We start from the raw sequence: 18,166 nt of genomic DNA, 5'->3' as shown, positions 1-18,166 counted from the left end.
GTGACAACATGCTCTCAAAATGCTTTTCAGGGCATGAAAATGCTAAAAGTGACATGATGCTGTTTTCTGACCAACTGGTGATGGAAACCAGAGGAAACTGCCTTGCTACTATAGAATTCACCAAACCACATGTTTCTGGCTTGGAAACTTGTTTCTGAGTGCATCTTGTCAAAAGTAACAGCCTAAGTGACAACATGCTCTCAAAATGCTTTCGGGGCCTGACAACGCTAGAAGTGACATGATGCTGTTTTCTGACCAATTGTTGATGGAAACCAGAGGAAACTGCCTTGCTACTATAGAATTCAGCAAACCACATGTTTCTGGCTTGTAAACGTGTTTCTGAGTGCTTCTGGTCAAAAGTAACAGCCTAAGTGACAGCATGCTCTCAAAATGCTGTTCGGGGCATGAAAACGCTAAAAGTGACATGATGCTGTTTTCTGACCAACTAGTGATGGAAAGAAGAGGAAACTGCCTTGCAACTGTAGAATTCACCAAGCCACATGCCTCTGGCTTGGAAACTTGTTTCTGAGTGCTTCTGGTCAAAAGTAACAGCCTAAGTGAGAACATGCTCTCAAAATGCTTTTGGGGCGTGACAACGCTAAAAGTGACATGATGCTGTTTTCTGACCAACTAGTGATGGAAACCAGAGGAAACTGCCTTGCTACTATAGCATTCACCAAACCACATGTTTCTGGCTTGGAAAATTGTTTCTGAGTGCATCTTGTCAAAAGTAACAGCCTAAGTGACAACATGCTCTCAAAATGCTTTTGGGGCGTGACAACGCTAAAAGTGACATGATGCTGTTTTCTGACCAACTAGTGATGGAAACCAGAGGAACCTGCCTTCCTACTATAGAATTCACCAAACCACATGTTTCTGGCTTGGAAACTTGTTTCTGAGTGCTTCTGGTCAAAAGTAACAGCCTAAGTGACAACATGCTCTCAAAATGCTTTTCGGTGCTAGAAAACACTAAAAGTGACATGATGCTGTTTTCTGACCAACTAGTGATGGAAACCAGAGGAAACTGCCTTGCTACTATAGCATTCACCAAGCCACATGTTTCTGGTTTGGAAAATTGTTTCTGAGTGCTTCTTGTCAAAAGTAACAGCCTTAGTGACAACATGCTCTCAAAATGCTTTTCGGTGCCTGAAAACACTAAAAGTGACATGATGCTGTTTTCTGACCAACTAGTGATGGAAACCAGAGGAAACTGCCTTGCAGCTGTAGAATTCACCAAACCACATGCTTTTGGCTTGGAAACTTGTTTCTGAGTGCATCTTGTCAAAAGTAACAGCCTAAGTGACAACATGCTCTCAAAATGCTTTTCGGGGCCTGAAAACACTAAAAGTGACATGATGCTGTTTTCTGACCAACTAGTGATGGAAACCAGAGGAAACTGCCTTGGTAATATAGAATTCACCAAACCACATGTTTCTGGCTTGGAAACTTGTTTCTGAGTGCTTCTGGTGAAAAGAACAGCCTAAGTGAGAACATGCTCTCAAAATGCTTTTTGGGGCATGAAAACGCTAAAAGTGAAATGATGCTGTTTTCTGATCAACTAGTGATGGAAAACAGAGGAAACTGCCTTGCTACTATAGAATTCAGCAAACCACATGTTTCTGGCTTGTAAACTTGTTTCTGAGTGCTTCTGGTCAAAAGTAACAGCCTAACTGAGAACATGCTCTCAAAATTCTTTTCGGGGCATGAAAACGCTAAAAGTGAAATGATGCTGTTTTCTGATCAACTAGTGATGGAAACCAGAGGAAACTGCCTTGCTACTATAGATTTCACCAAACCACATGTTTCTGGCTTGGAAAATTGTTTCTGAGTGCTTCTGGTCAACAGTAACAGCCTAAGTGACAACATGCTCTCAAGATGCTTTTCAGGGCCTGAAAACACTAAAAGTGACATGATGCTGTTTTCTGACCAACTAGTTTTGGAAACCAGAGGAAACTGCCTTACAACTGTAGAATTCACCAAACCACATGTTTCTGGCTTGGAAACTTGTTTCTGAGTGCTTCTGGTCAAAAGTAACAGCCTAAGTGACAACATGCTCTCAAAATGCTTTTCGGTGCTTGAAAACACTAAAAGTGACATGATGCTGTTTTCTGACCAACTAGTAATGGAAACCAGAGGAAACTGCCTTGCTACTATAGCATTCACCAAACCACATGTTTCTGGCTTGGAAACTTGTTTCTGAGTACTTCTGGTGAAAAGAACAGCCTAAGTGAGAACATGCTCTCAAAATGCTTTTTGGGGCATGAAAACGCTAAAAGTGAAATGATGCTGTTTTCTGATCAACTAGTGATGGAAAACAGAGGAAACTGCCTTGCTACTATAGAATTCAGCAAACCACATGTTTCTGGCTTGTAAACTTGTTTCTGAGTGCTTCTGGTCAAAAGTAACAGCCTAACTGAGAACATGCTCTCAAAATTCTTTTCGGGGCATGAAAACACTAAAAGTGAAATGATGCTGTTTTCTGATCAACTAGTGATGGAAACCAGAGGAAACTGCCTTGCTACTATAGATTTCACCAAACCACATGTTTCTGGCTTGGAAACTTGTTTCTGAGTGCTTCTGGTCAAAAGTAACAGCCTAAGTGACAACATGCTCTCAAGATGCTTTTCAGGGCCTGAAAACACTAAAAGTGACATGATGCTGTTTTCTGACCAACTAGTTTTGGAAACCAGAGGAAACTGCCTTACAACTGTAGAATTCACCAAACCACATGTTTCTGGCTTGGAAACTTGTTTCTGAGTGCTTCTGGTCAAAAGTAACAGCCTAAGTGACAACATGCTCTCAAAATGCTTTTCAGGGCATGAAAACGCTAAAAGTGACATGATGCTGTTTTCTGACCAACTGGTGATGGAAACCAGAGGAAACTGCCTTGCTACTATAGAATTCACCAAACCACATGTTTCTGGCTTGGAAACTTGTTTCTGAGTGCATCTTGTCAAAAGTAACAGCCTAAGTGACAACATGCTCTCAAAATGCTTTCGGGGCCTGACAACGCTAGAAGTGACATGATGCTGTTTTCTGACCAACAGGTGATGGAAACCAGAGGAAACTGCCTTGCTACTATAGAATTCAGCAAACCACATGTTTCTGGCTTGGAAACTTGTTTCTGAGTGCATCTTGTCAAAAGTAACAGCCTAAGTGACAACATGCTCTCAAAATGCTTTTCGGAGCATGAAAACGCGAAAACTGACATGATGCTGTTTTCTGACCAACTAGTGATGGAAAACAGAGGAAACTGCCTTGCAGCTGTAGAATTCACCAAACCACATGCTTTTGGCTTGGAAACTTGTTTCTGAGTGCATCTTGTCAAAAGTAACAGCCTAAGTGACAACATGCTCTCAAAATGCTTTTCGGGGCCTGAAAACACTAAAAGTGACATGATGCTGTTTTCTGACCAACTAGTGATGGAAACCAGAGGAAACTGCCTTGGTAATATAGAATTCACCAAACCACATGTTTCTGGCTTGGAAACTTGTTTCTGAGTGCTTCTGGTCAAAAGAACAGCCTAAGTGACAACATGCTCTCAAAATGCTTTTTGGGGCATGAAAACGCTAAAAGTGAAATGATGCTGTTTTCTGATCAACTAGTGATGGAAAACAGAGGAAACTGCCTTGCTACTATAGAATTCACCAAACCACATGTTTCTGGCTTGGAAACTTGTTTCTGAGTGCTTCTGGTCAACAGTAACAGCCTAAGTGACAACATGCTCTCAAAATGCTTTTCGGTGCCTGCCAACGCTAGAAGTGACATGATGCTGTTTTCTGACCAACTAGTGATGGAAACCAGAGGAAACTGCCTTGCTACTATAGATTTCACCAAACCACATGTTTCTGGCTTGGAAACTTGTTTCTGAGTGCTTCTGGTCAAAAGTAACAGCCTAAGTGACAACATGCTCTCAAAATGCTTTTCGGGGCCTGAAAACACTAAAAGTGACATGATGCTGTTTTCTGACCAACTAGTTTTGGAAACCAGAGGAAACTGCCTTACAACTGTAGAATTCAGCAAACCACATGTTTCTGGCTTGGAAACTTGTTTCTGAGTGCTTCTGGTCAAAAGTAACAGTCTAAGTGAGAACATGCTCTCAAAATGCTTTTCGGGGCATGAAAACGCTAAAAGTGACATGATGCTGTTTTCTGACCAACTAGTGATGGAAACCAAAGGAAACTGCCTTGCTACTATAGAATTCAGCAAACCACATGTTTCTGGCTTGGAAAATTGTTTCTGAGTGCATCTTGTCAAAAGTAACAGCCTAAGTGACAACATGCTCTCAAAATGCTTTTGGGGCCTGACAACGCTAAAAGTGACATGATGCTGTTTTCTGACCAACTAGTGATGGAAACCAGAGGAAACTGCCTTGCTATTATACAATTCAGCAAACCACATGTTTGTGGCTTGTAAACTTGTTTCTGAGTGCTTCTGGTCAAAAGTAACAGCCTAAGTGACAACATGCTCTCAAAATGCTTTTCGGGGCCTGACAACACTAAAAGTGACATGATGCTGTTTTCTGACCAACTAGTGATGGAAAGCAGAGGAAACTGCTTTCCTACTATAGCATTCACCAAACCACATGTTTCTGGCTTGGAAACTTGTTTCTGAGTGCTTCTTGTCAAAAGTAACAGCCTAAAGTGACAACATGCTCTCAAAATGCTTTTCAGGGCATGAAAACGCTAAAAGTGACATGATGCTGTTTTCTGACCAACTGGTGATGGAAACCAGAGGAAACTGCCTTGCTACTATAGAATTCACCAAACCACATGTTTCTGGCTTGGAAACTTGTTTCTGAGTGCATCTTGTCAAAAGTAACAGCCTAAGTGACAACATGCTCTCAAAATGCTTTCGGGGCCTGACAACGCTAGAAGTGACATGATGCTGTTTTCTGACCAACTGGTGATGGAAACCAGAGGAAACTGCCTTGCTACTATAGAATTCAGCAAACCACATGTTTCTGGCTTGGAAACTTGTTTCTGAGTGCATCTTGTCAAAAGTAACAGCCTAAGTGACAACATGCTCTCAAAATGCTTTTCGGGGCATGAAAACGCGAAAACTGACATGATGCTGTTTTCTGACCAACTAGTGATGGAAACCAGAGGAAACTGCCTTGCTACTATAGAATTCACCAAACCACATGTTTCTGGCTTGGAAACTTGTTTCTGAGTGCATCTTGTCAAAAGTAACAGCCTAAGTGACAACATGCTCTCAAAATGCTTTTGGGGCCTGACAACGCTAAAAGTGACATGATGCTGTTTTCTGACCAACTAGTGATGGAAACCAGAGGAAACTGCCTTGCTACTATAGAATTCACCAAACCACATGTTTCTGGCTTGGAAACTTGTTTCTGAGTGCATCTTGTCAAAAGTAACAGCCTAAGTGACAACATGCTCTCAAAATGCTTTTCGGGTCCTGACAACTCTAGAAGTGACATGATGCTGTTTTCTGACCAACTAGTGATGGAAAGCAGAGGAAACTGCCTTGCTACTATAGCATTCACCAAACCACATGTTTCTGGCTTGGAAACTTGTTTCTGAGTGCTTCTTGTCAAAAGTAACAGCCTAAGTGACAACATGCTCTCAAAATGCTTTTGGGGCCTGACAACGCTAAAAGTGACATGATGCTGTTTTCTGACCAACTAGTGATGGAAACCAGAGGAAACTGCCTTGCTACTATAGAATTCAGCAAACCACATGTTTCTGGCTTGGAAACGTGTTTCTGAGTGCATCTTGTCAAAAGTAACAGCCTAAGTGACAGCATGCTCTCAAATTGCTTTTCGGGGCATGAAAACGCTAAAAGTGAAATGATGCTGTTTTCTGACCAACTAGTGATGGAAACCAGAGGAAACTGCCTTACAACTGTAGAATTCACCAAACCACATGTTTCTGGCTTGGAAACTTGTTTCTGAGTTCTTCTGGTCAAAAGTAACAGCCTAAGTGACAACATGCTCTCAACATGCTTTTCGGTGCTTGAAAACACTAAAAGTGACATGATGCTGTTTTCTGACCAACTAGTGATGGAAACTAGAGGAAACTGCCTTGCTACTGTAGAATTCACCAAACCACATGTTTCTGGCTTGTAAACTTGTTTCTGAGTGCTTCTGGTCAACAGTAACAGCCTAAGTGACAACATGCTCTCAAAATGCATTTGGGGCCTGAAAACAATAAAAGTGTCATGATGCTGTTTTCTGATCAACTAGTGATGGAAACCAGAGGAACATGCCTTGCTACTATAGAATTCAGCAAACCACATGTTTCTGGCTTGGAAACTTGTTTCTGAGTGCTTCTGGTCAAAAGTAACAGCCTAAGTGACAACATGCTCTCAAAATGCTTTTCGGGGCCTGACAACACTAAAAGTGACATGATGCTATTTTCTGACCAACTAGTGATGGAAAGCAGAGGAAACTGCTTTCCTACTATAGCATTCACCAAACCACATGTTTCTGGCTTGGAAACTTGTTTCTGAGTGCTTCTTGTCAAAAGTAACAGCCTAAAGTGACAACATGCTCTCAAAATGCTTTTCAGGGCATGAAAACGCTAAAAGTGACATGATGCTGTTTTCTGACCAACTGGTGATGGAAACCAGAGGAAACTGCCTTGCTACTATAGAATTCACCAAACCACATGTTTCTGGCTTGGAAACTTGTTTCTGAGTGCATCTTGTCAAAAGTAACAGCCTAAGTGACAACATGCTCTCAAAATGCTTTTCGGGGCCTGACAACTCTAGAAGTGACATGATGCTGTTTTCTGACCAACTAGTGATGGAAAGCAGAGGAAACTGCCTTGCTACTATAGCATTCACCAAACCACATGTTTCTGGCTTGGAAACTTGTTTCTGAGTGCTTCTTGTCAAAAGTAACAGCCTAAGTGACAACATGCTCTCAAAATGCTTTTCGGGGCCTGACAACACTAAAAGTGACATGATTCTATTTTCTGACCAACTAGTGATGGAAAGCAGAGGAAACTGCTTTCCTACTATAGCATTCACCAAACCACATGTTTCTGGCTTGGAAACTTGTTTCTGAGTGCTTCTTGTCAAAAGTAACAGCCTAAAGTGACAACATGCTCTCAAAATGCTTTTCAGGGCATGAAAACGCTAAAAGTGACATGATGCTGTTTTCTGACCAACTGGTGATGGAAACCAGAGGAAACTGCACTGCTACTATAGAATTCACCAAACCACATGTTTCTGGCTTGGAAACTTGTTTCTGAGTGCATCTTGTCAAAAGTAACAGCCTAAGTGACAACATGCTCTCAAAATGCTTTCGGGGCCTGACAACGCTAGAAGTGACATGATGCTGTTTTCTGACCAACTGGTGATGGAAACCAGAGGAAACTGCCTTGCTACTATAGAATTCAGCAAACCACATGTTTCTGGCTTGGAAACTTGTTTCTGAGTGCATCTTGTCAAAAGTAACAGCCTAAGTGACAACATGCTCTCAAAATGCTTTTCGGGGCATGAAAACGCGAAAACTGACATGATGCTGTTTTCTGACCAACTAGTGATGGAAACCAGAGGAAACTGCCTTGCTACTATAGAATTCACCAAACCACATGTTTCTGGCTTGGAAACTTGTTTCTGAGTGCATCTTGTCAAAAGTAACAGCCTAAGTGACAACATGCTCTCAAAATGCTTTTGGGGCCTGACAACTCTAGAAGTGACATGATGCTGTTTTCTGACCAACTAGTGATGGAAAGCAGAGGAAACTGCCTTGCTACTATAGCATTCACCAAACCACATGTTTCTGGCTTGGAAACTTGTTTCTGAGTGCTTCTTGTCAAAAGTAACAGCCTAAGTGACAACATGCTCTCAAAATGCTTTTGGGGCCTGACAACGCTAAAAGTGACATGATGCTGTTTTCTGACCAACTAGTGATGGAAACCAGAGGAAACTGCCTTGCTACTATAGAATTCAGCAAACCACATGTTTGTGGCTTGGAAACGTGTTTCTGAGTGCATCTTGTCAAAAGTAACAGCCTAAGTGACAGCATGCTCTCAAATTGCTTTTCGGGGCATGAAAACGCTAAAAGTGAAATGATGCTGTTTTCTGACCAACTAGTGATGGAAACCAGAGGAAACTGCCTTACAACTGTAGAATTTCACCAAACCACATGTTTCTGGCTTGGAAACTTGTTTCTGAGTTCTTCTGGTCAAAAGTAACAGCCTAAGTGACAACATGCTCTCAACATGCTTTTCGGTGCTTGAAAACACTAAAAGTGACATGATGCTGTTTTCTGACCAACTAGTGATGGAAACTAGAGGAAACTGCCTTGCTACTGTAGAATTCACCAAACCACATGTTTCTGGCTTGTAAACTTGTTTCTGAGTGCTTCTGGTCAACAGTAACAGCCTAAGTGACAACATGCTCTCAAAATGCTTTCGGGGCCTGAAAACAATAAAAGTGTCATGATGCTGTTTTCTGATCAACTAGTGATGGAAACCAGAGGAACATGCCTTGCTACTATAGAATTCAGCAAACCACATGTTTCTGGCTTGGAAACTTGTTTCTGAGTGCTTCTGGTCAAAAGTAACAGCCTAAGTGACAACATGCTCTCAAAATGCTTTTCGGGGCCTGACAACACTAAAAGTGACATGATGCTATTTTCTGACCAACTAGTGATGGAAAGCAGAGGAAACTGCTTTCCTACTATAGCATTCACCAAACCACATGTTTCTGGCTTGGAAACTTGTTTCTGAGTGCTTCTTGTCAAAAGTAACAGCCTAAAGTGACAACATGCTCTCAAAATGCTTTTCAGGGCATGAAAACGCTAAAAGTGACATGATGCTGTTTTCTGACCAACTGGTGATGGAAACCAGAGGAAACTGCCTTGCTACTATAGAATTCACCAAACCACATGTTTCTGGCTTGGAAACTTGTTTCTGAGTGCATCTTGTCAAAAGTAACAGCCTAAGTGACAACATGCTCTCAAAATGCTTTCGGGGCCTGACAACGCTAGAAGTGACATGATGCTGTTTTCTGACCAACTGGTGATGGAAACCAGAGGAAACTGCCTTGCTACTATAGAATTCAGCAAACCACATGTTTCTGGCTTGGAAACTTGTTTCTGAGTGCATCTTGTCAAAAGTAACAGCCTAAGTGACAACATGCTCTCAAAATGCTTTTCGGGGCATGAAAACGCGAAAACTGACATGATGCTGTTTTCTGACAACTAGTGATGGAAACCAGAGGAAACTGCCTTGCTACTATAGAATTCACCAAACCACATGTTTCTGGCTTGGAAACTTGTTTCTGAGTGCATCTTGTCAAAAGTAACAGCCTAAGTGACAACATGCTCTCAAAATGCTTTTCGGGGCCTGACAACTCTAGAAGTGACATGATGCTGTTTTCTGACCAACTAGTGATGGAAAGCAGAGGAAACTGCCTTGCTACTATAGCATTCACCAAACCACATGTTTCTGGCTTGGAAACTTGTTTCTGAGTGCTTCTTGTCAAAAGTAACAGCCTAAGTGACAACATGCTCTCAAAATGCTTTCGGGGCCTGACAACGCTAGAAGTGACATGATGCTGTTTTCTGACCAACTAGTGATGGAAACCAGAGGAAACTGCCTTGCTACTATAGAATTCAGCAAACCACATGTTTCTGGCTTGGAAACTTGTTTCTGAGTGCATCTTGTCAAAAGTAACAGCCTAAGTGACAACATGCTCTCAAAATGCTTTTCGGGGCATGAAAACGCGAAAACTGACATGATGCTGTTTTCTGACCAACTAGTGATGGAAACCAGAGGAAACTGCCTTGCTACTATAGAATTCACCAAACCACATGTTTCTGGCTTGGAAACTTGTTTCTGAGTGCATCTTGTCAAAAGTAACAGCCTAAGTGACAACATGCTCTCAAAATTCTTTCGGGGCCTGACAACGCTAAAAGTGGCATGATGCTGTTTTCTGACCAACTGGTGATGGAAACCAGAGGAAACTGCCTTGCTACTATAGAATTCAGCAAACCACATGTTTCTGGCTTGGAAACTTGTTTCTGAGTGCTTCTGGTCAACAGTAATAGCCTAAGTGACAACATGCTCTCAAAATGCTTTTCGGGGCATGAAAACGCTAAAAGTAACATGATGCTGTTTTCTGACCAACTAGTGATGGAAACCACAGGAAACTGCCTTGCTACTATAGAATTCACTAAACCACATGTTTCTGGCTTGGAAACTTGTTTCTGAGTGCTTCTGGTCAAAAGTAACAGCCTAAGTGAGAACATGCTCTCATAATGCTTTTCAGGGCATGAAAACGCTAAAAGTGACATGATGCTGTTTTCTGACCAACTAGTGATGGAAACCAGAGGAAACTGCCTTACAACTGTAGAATTTCACCAAACCACATGTTTCTGGCTTGGAAACTTGTTTCTGAGTGCTTCTGGTCAAAAGTAACAGCCTAAGTGAGAACATGCTCTCAAAAGGCTTTTCGGGGCATGAAAACGCTAAAAGTGACATGATGCTGTTTTCTGACCAACTAGTGATGGAAACCAGAGGAAACTGCCTTGGTAGTATAGAATTCACCAAACCACATGTTTCTGGCTTGGAAACTTGTTTCTGAGTGCTTCTGGTCAAAAGTAACAGCCTAAGTGAGAACATGCTCTCAAAATGCTTTTCGGGGCATGAAAACGCTAAAAGTGACATGATGCTGTTTTCTGACCAACTAGTGGTGGAAACCAGAGGAAACTGCCTTGAAACTGTAGAATTCAGCAAACCACATGTTTCTGGCTTGGAAAATTGTTTCTGAGTGCATCTTGTCAAAAGTAACAGCCTAAGTGACAACATGCTCTCAAAATGCTTTTCGGGGCCTGACAACGCTAGAAGTGACATGATGCTGTTTTCTGACCAATTAGTGATGGAAAGCAAAGGAAACTGCCTTGCTACTATAGAATTCAGCAAACCACATGTTTCTGGCTTGTAAACGTGTTTCTGAGTGCTTCTGGTCAAAAGTAACAGCCTAAGTGACAGCATGCTCTCAAAATGCTGTTCGGGGCATGAAAACGCTAAAAGTGACATGATGCTGTTTTTTGACCAACTAGTGATGGAAAGAAGAGGAAACTGCCTTGCAACTGTAGAATTCACCAAGCCTCATGCCTCTGGCTTGGAAACTTGTTTCTGAGTGCTTCTGGTCAAAAGTAACAGCCTAAGTGAGAACATGCTCTCAAAATACTTTTCGGGGCATGAAAACGCTAAAAGTGACATGATGCTGTTTTCTGACCAACTAGTGATGGAAAGCAAAGGAAACTGCCTTGCTACTATAGAATTCAGCAAACCACATGTTTCTGGCTTGTAAACTTGTTTCTGAGTGCTTCTGGTCAAAAGTAACAGCCTAAGTGACAACATGCTCTCAAAATGCTTTTCAGGGTCTGAAAACACTAAAAGTGACATGATGCTGTTTTCTGACCAACTAGTGATGGAAACCAGAGGAAACTGCCTTGCTATTATAGAATTCAGCAAACCACATGTTTGGGGCTTGTAAACTTGTTTCTGAGTGCTTCTGGTCAAAAGTAACAGCCTAAGTGACAACATGCTCTCAACATGCTTTTCGGTGCTTGAAAACACTAAAAGTGACATGATGCTGTTTTCTGATCAACTAGTGATGGAAACCAGAGGAACATGCCTTGCTACTATAGAATTCAGCAAACCACATGTTTCTGGCTTGGAAACTTGTTTCTGAGTGCTTCTGATCAAAAGTAACAGCCTAAGTGACAACATGCTCTCAAAATGCTTTTCGGGGCCTGACAACACTAAAAGTGACATGATGCTATTTTCTGACCAACTAGTGATGGAAACCAGAGGAAACTGCCTTGCTACTATAGAATTCACCAAACCACATGTTTCTGGCTTGGAAACTTGTTTCTGAGTGCTTCTCGTCAAAAGTAACAGCCTAAGTGACAACATGCTCTCAGAATGCTTTTCGGGGCATGAAAACGCTAAAAGTGAAATGATGCTGTTTTCTGACGAACTAGTGTTTGAAACCACAGGAAACTGCCTTGCTACTGTAGAATTCACCAAACCACATGTTTCTGGCTTGGAAACTTGTTTCTCAGTGTATCTTGTCAAAAGTAACAGCCTAACTGAGAACATGCTCTCAAAATGCTTTTCGGGACCTGAAAACACTAAAAGTGACATGATACTGTTTTCTGACCAACTAGTGATGGAACCAAGAGGAAACTGCCTTGCTACTATAGCATTCACCAAACCACATGTTTCTGGCTTGTAAACGTGTTTCTGAGTGCTTCTGGTCAAAAGTAACAGCCTAAGTGACAGCATGCTCTCAAAATGCTGTTCGGGGCATGAAAACGCTAAAAGTGACATGATGCTGTTTTCTGACCAACTAGTGATGGAAACCAGAGGAAACTGCCTTACAACTGTAGAATTCAGCAAACCACATGTTTCTGGCATGTAAACGTGTTTCTGAGTGCATCTTGTCAAAAGTAACAGCCTAAGTGACAGCATGCTCTCAAATTGCTTTTCGGGGCATGAAAACGCTAAAAGTGAAATGATGCTGTTTTCTGACCAACTAGTGATGGAAACCAGAGGAAACTGCCTTACAACTGTAGAATTCACCAAACCACATGTTTCTGGCTTGGAAACTTGTTTCTGAGTTCTTCTGGTCAAAAGTAACAGCCTAAGTGACAACATGCTCTCAAAATGCTTTTCGGGGCATGAAAACGCTAAAAGTGACATGATGCTGTTTTCTGACCAACTAGTGATGGAAACCAGAGGAACATGCCTTGCTACTGTAGAATTCACCAAACCACATGTTTCTGGCTTGTAAACTTGTTTCTGAGTGCATCTTGTCAAAAGTAACAGCCTAAGTGACAGCATGCTCTCAAATTGCTTTTCAGGGCCTGAAAACACTAAAAGTGGCATGATGCTGTTTTCTGACCAACTAGTGATGGAAACCAGAGGAAACTGCCTTGGTAGTATAGAATTCACCAAACCACATGTTTCTGGCTTGTAAACTTGTTTCTGAGTGCTTCTGGTCAAAAGAACAGCCTAAGTGAGAACATGCTCTCAAAATGCTTTTTGGGGCATGAAAACGCTAAAAGTGAAATGATGCTGTTTTCTGATCAACTAGTGATGGAGACCAGAGGAAACTGCCTTGCTACTATAGAACTCAGCAAACCACATGTTTCTGGCTTGTAAACTTGTTTCTGAGTGCTTCTGGTCAAAAGTAACAGCCTAACTGAGAACATGCTCTCAAAATCCTTTTCGGGGCATGAAAACGCTAAAAGTGAAATGATGCTGTTTTCTGACCAACTAGTGATGGAAACCAGAGGAAACTGCCTTGCTACTATAGAATTCAGCAAACCACATGTTTCTGGCTTGTAATCTTGTTTCTGAGTGCTTCTGGTCAACAGTAACAGCCTAAAGTGACAACATGCTCTCAAAATGGTGTTCGGTGCCTGACAACGCTAGAAGTGACATGATGCTGTTTTCTGACCAACTAGTGATGGAAGGCAGAGGAAACTGCCTTGCTACTATAGAATTCACCAAACCACATGTTTCTGGCTTGGAAACTTGTTTCTGAGTGCATCTTGTCAAAAGTAACAGCCTAAGTGACAACATGCTCTCAAAATGCTTTCGGGGCCTGACAACGCTAGAAGTGACATGATGCTGTTTTCTGACCAACTGGTGATGGAAACCAGAGGAAACTGCCTTGCTACTATAGAATTCAGCAAACCACATGTTTCTGGCTTGGAAACTTGTTTCTGAGTGCATCTTGTCAAAAGTAACAGCCTAAGTGACAACATGCTCTCAAAATGCTTTTCGGGGCATGAAAACGCTAGAAGTGACATGATGCTGTTTTCTGACTAACTAGTGATGGAAACCAGAGGAAACTGCCTTACAACTGTAGAATTCACCAAACCACATGTTACTGGCTTGGAAACTTGTTTCTGAGTGCATCTTGTCAAAAGTAACAGCCTAAGTGACAGCATACTCTCAAATTGCTTTTCGGGGCATGAAAACGCTAAAAGTGAAATGATGCTGTTTTCTGTCCAACTAGTGATGGAAACCAGAGGAAACTGCCTTACAACTGTAGAATTCACCAAACCACATGTTTCTGGCTTGTAAACTTGTTTCTGAGTGCTTCTGGTCAAAAGAACAGCCTAAGTGAGAACATGCTCTCAAAATGCTTTTTGGGGCATGAAAACGCTAAAAGTGAAATGATGCTGTTTTCTGATCAACTAGTGATGGAGACCAGAGGAAACTGCCTTGCTACTATAGAACTCAGCAAACCACATGTTTCTGGCTTGTAAACTTGTTTCTGAGTGCTTCTGGTCAAAAGTAACAGCCTAACTGAGAACATGCTCTCAAAATCCTTTTCGGGGCATGAAAACGCTAAAAGTGAAATGATGCTGTTTTCTGACCAACTAGTGATGGAAACCAGAGGAAACTGCCTTGCTACTATAGAATTCAGCAAACCACATGTTTCTGGCTTGTAATCTTGTTTCTGAGTGCTTCTGGTCAACAGTAACAGCCTAAAGTGACAACATGCTCTCAAAATGGTGTTCGGTGCCTGACAACGCTAGAAGTGACATGATGCTGTTTTCTGACCAACTAGTGATGGAAGGCAGAGGAAACTGCCTTGCTACTATAGAATTCACCAAACCACATGTTTCTGGCTTGGAAACTTGTTTCTGAGTGCATCTTGTCAAAAGTAACAGCCTAAGTGACAACATGCTCTCAAAATGCTTTCGGGGCCTGACAACGCTAGAAGTGACATGATGCTGTTTTCTGACCAACTGGTGATGGAAACCAGAGGAAACTGCCTTACAACTGTAGAATTCACCAAACCACATGTTACTGGCTTGGAAACTTGTTTCTGAGTGCATCTTGTCAAAAGTAACAGCCTAAGTGACAGCATACTCTCAAATTGCTTTTCGGGGCATGAAAACGCTAAAAGTGAAATGATGCTGTTTTCTGTCCAACTAGTGATGGAAACCAGAGGAAACTGCCTTACAACTGTAGAATTCACCAAACCACATGTTTCTGGCTTGGAAACTTGTTTCTGAGTGCTTCTGGTTAAAAGTAACAGCCTAAGTGACAACATGCTCTCAAAATTCTTTTGGGGCCTGACAACGCTAAAAGTGGCATGATGCTGTTTTCTGACCAACTGGTGATGGAAACCAGAGGAAACTGCCTTGCTACTATAGAATTCAGCAAACCACATGTTTCTGGCTTGGAAACTTGTTTCTGAGTGCATCTTGTCAAAAGTAACAGCCTAAGTGACAACATGCTCTCAAAATGCCTTTCGGGGCATGAAAACGCTAAAAGTAACATGATGCTGTTTTCTGACCAACTAGTGATGGAAACCACAGGAAACTGCCTTGCTACTATAGAATTCAGCAAACCACATGTTTCTGGCTTGGAAACTTGTTTCTGAGTGCATCTTGTCAAAAGTAACAGCCTAACTGAGAACATGCTCTCAAAATGCTTTTCGGGACCTGAAAACACTAAAAGTGACATGATACTGTTTTCTGACCAACTAGTGATGGAAACCAGAGGAAACTGCCTTGGTAGTATAGAATTCACCAAACCACATGTTTCTGGCTTGGAAACTTGTTTCTGAGTGCTTCTGGTCAAAAGTAACAGCCTAAGTGAGAACATGCTCTCAAAATGCTTTTCGGGGAATGAAAACGCTAAAAGTGACATGATGCTGTTTTCTGACCAACTAGTGATGGAAAGCAAAGGAAACTGCCTTGTTACTAAAGAATTCACCAAACCACATGTTTCTGGCTTGGAAACTTGTTTCTGAGTGCATCTTGTCAAAAGTAACAGCCTAAGTGACAACATGCTCTCAAAATGCTTTTCGGGGCATGAAAACGCTAGAAGTGACATGATGCTGTTTTCTGACTAACTAGTGATGGAAACCAGAGGAAACTGCCTTACAACTGTAGAATTCACCAAACCACATGTTACTGGCTTGGAAACTTGTTTCTGAGTGCATCTTGTCAAAAGTAACAGCCTAAGTGACAGCATACTCTCAAATTGCTTTTCGGGGCATGAAAACGCTAAAAGTGAAATGATGCTGTTTTCTGTCCAACTAGTGATGGAAACCAGAGGAAACTGCCTTACAACTGTAGAATTCACCAAACCACATGTTTCTGGCTTGGAAACTTGTTTCTGAGTGCTTCTGGTCAAAAGTAACAGCCTAAGTGACAACATGCTCTCAAAATGCTTTTCGGGGCATGAAAACACTAAAAGTGACATGATGCTGTTTTCTGACCAACTAGTGATGGAAAGCAAAGGAAACTGCCTTGCTACTATAGAATTCAGCAAACCACATGTTTCTGGCTTGGAAAATTGTTTCTGAGTGCATCTTGTCAAAAGTAACAGCCTAAGTGACAACATGCTCTCAAAATGCTTTTGGGGCCTGACAACGCTAAAAGTGACATGATGCTGTTTTCTGACCAACTAGTGATGGAAACCAGAGGAAACTGCCTTGGTAATATAGAATTCACCAAACCACATGTTTCTGGCTTGGAAACTTGTTTCTGAGTGCATCTTGTCAAAAGTAACAGCCTAAGTGACAACATGCTCTCAAAATGCTTTCGGGGCCTGACAACACTAGAAGTGACATGATGCTGTTTTCTGACCAACTGGTGATGGAAACCAGAGGAAACTGCCTTGCTACTATAGAATTCAGCAAACCACATGTTTCTGGCTTGGAAACTTGTTTCTGAGTGCATCTTGTCAAAAGTAACAGCCTAAGTGACAACATGCTCTCAAAATGCTTTTCGGGCCATGAAAACGCTAAAAGTGTCATGATGCTGTTTTCTGACCAACTAGTGATGGAAACCAGAGGAAACTGCCTTGCTACTATAGAATTCAGCAAACCACATGTTTCTGGCTTGGAAACTTGTTTCTGAGTGCTTCTGGTCAAAAGTAACAGCCTTAGTGACAACATGCTCTCAAAATGCTTTTCGGTGCCTGAAAACACTAAAAGTGACATGATGCTGTTTTCTGACCAACTAGTGATGGAAACCAGAGGAAACTACCTTGGTAATATAGAATTCACCAAACCACATGTTTCTGGCTTGGAAACTTGTTTCTGAGTGCTTCTGGTCAAAAGTAACAGCCTAAGTGACAACATGCTCTCAAAATGCTTTCGGGGCCTGATAACAATAAAAGTGTCATGATGCTGTTTTCTGACCAACTAGTGATGGAAACCAGAGGAAACTGCCTTACAACTGTAGAATTCACCAAACCACATGTTTCTGGCTTGGAAACTTGTTTCTGAGTGCTTCTGGTCAAAAGTAACAGCCTAAGTGACAACATGCTCTCAAAATCCTTTTCAGTGCCTGACAACGCTAGAAGCGACATGATGCTGTTTTCTGACCAACTAGTGATGGAAACCAGAGGAAACTGCCTTGCTACTATAGAATTCAGCAAACCACATGTTTCTGGCTTGGAAAATTTTTTCTGAGTGCATCTTGTCAAAAGTAACAGCCTAAGTGACAACATGCTCTCAAAATGCTTTTGGGGCCTGACAACGCTAAAAGTGACATGATGCTGTTTTCTGACCAACTAGTGATGGAAACCAGAGGAACATGCCTTCCTACTATAGAATTCAGCAAACCACATGTTTCTGGCTTGGAAACTTGTTTCTGAGTGCATCTTGTCAAAAGTAACAGCCTAAGTGACAACATGCTCTCAAAATGCTTTCGGGGCCTGACAACGCTAAAAGTGAAATGATGCTGTTTTCTGACCAACTGGTGATGGAAACCAGAGGAAACTGCCTTACAACTGTAGAATTCACCAAACCACATGTTACTGGCTTGGAAACTTGTTTCTGAGTGCTTCTGGTCAAAAGTAACAGCCTAAGTGACAACATGCTCTCAAAATGCTTTTCGGGACCTGACAACTCTAGAAGTGACATGATGCTGTTTTCTGACCAACTAGTGATGGAAAGCAGAGGAAACTGCCTTGCTACTATAGCATTCACCAAACCACATGTTTCTGGCTTGGAAACTTGTTTCTGAGTGCTTCTTGTCAAAAGTAACAGCCTAAAGTGACAACATGCTCTCAAAATGCTTTTCAGGGCATGGAAACGCTAAAAGTGACATGATGCTGTTTTCAGACGAACTAGTGATGGAAACCACAGGAAACTGCCTTGCTACTGTAGAATTCACCAAACCACATGTTTCTGGCTTGTA

This window comes from Epinephelus lanceolatus, chromosome 4, assembly GCF_041903045.1.
Source record: "Epinephelus lanceolatus isolate andai-2023 chromosome 4, ASM4190304v1, whole genome shotgun sequence".
Classification (NCBI taxonomy): domain Eukaryota; kingdom Metazoa; phylum Chordata; class Actinopteri; order Perciformes; family Serranidae; genus Epinephelus; species Epinephelus lanceolatus.
The sequence above is the reverse complement of the archived record's forward strand: the minus strand, read 5'-3'. Positions refer to the sequence as shown.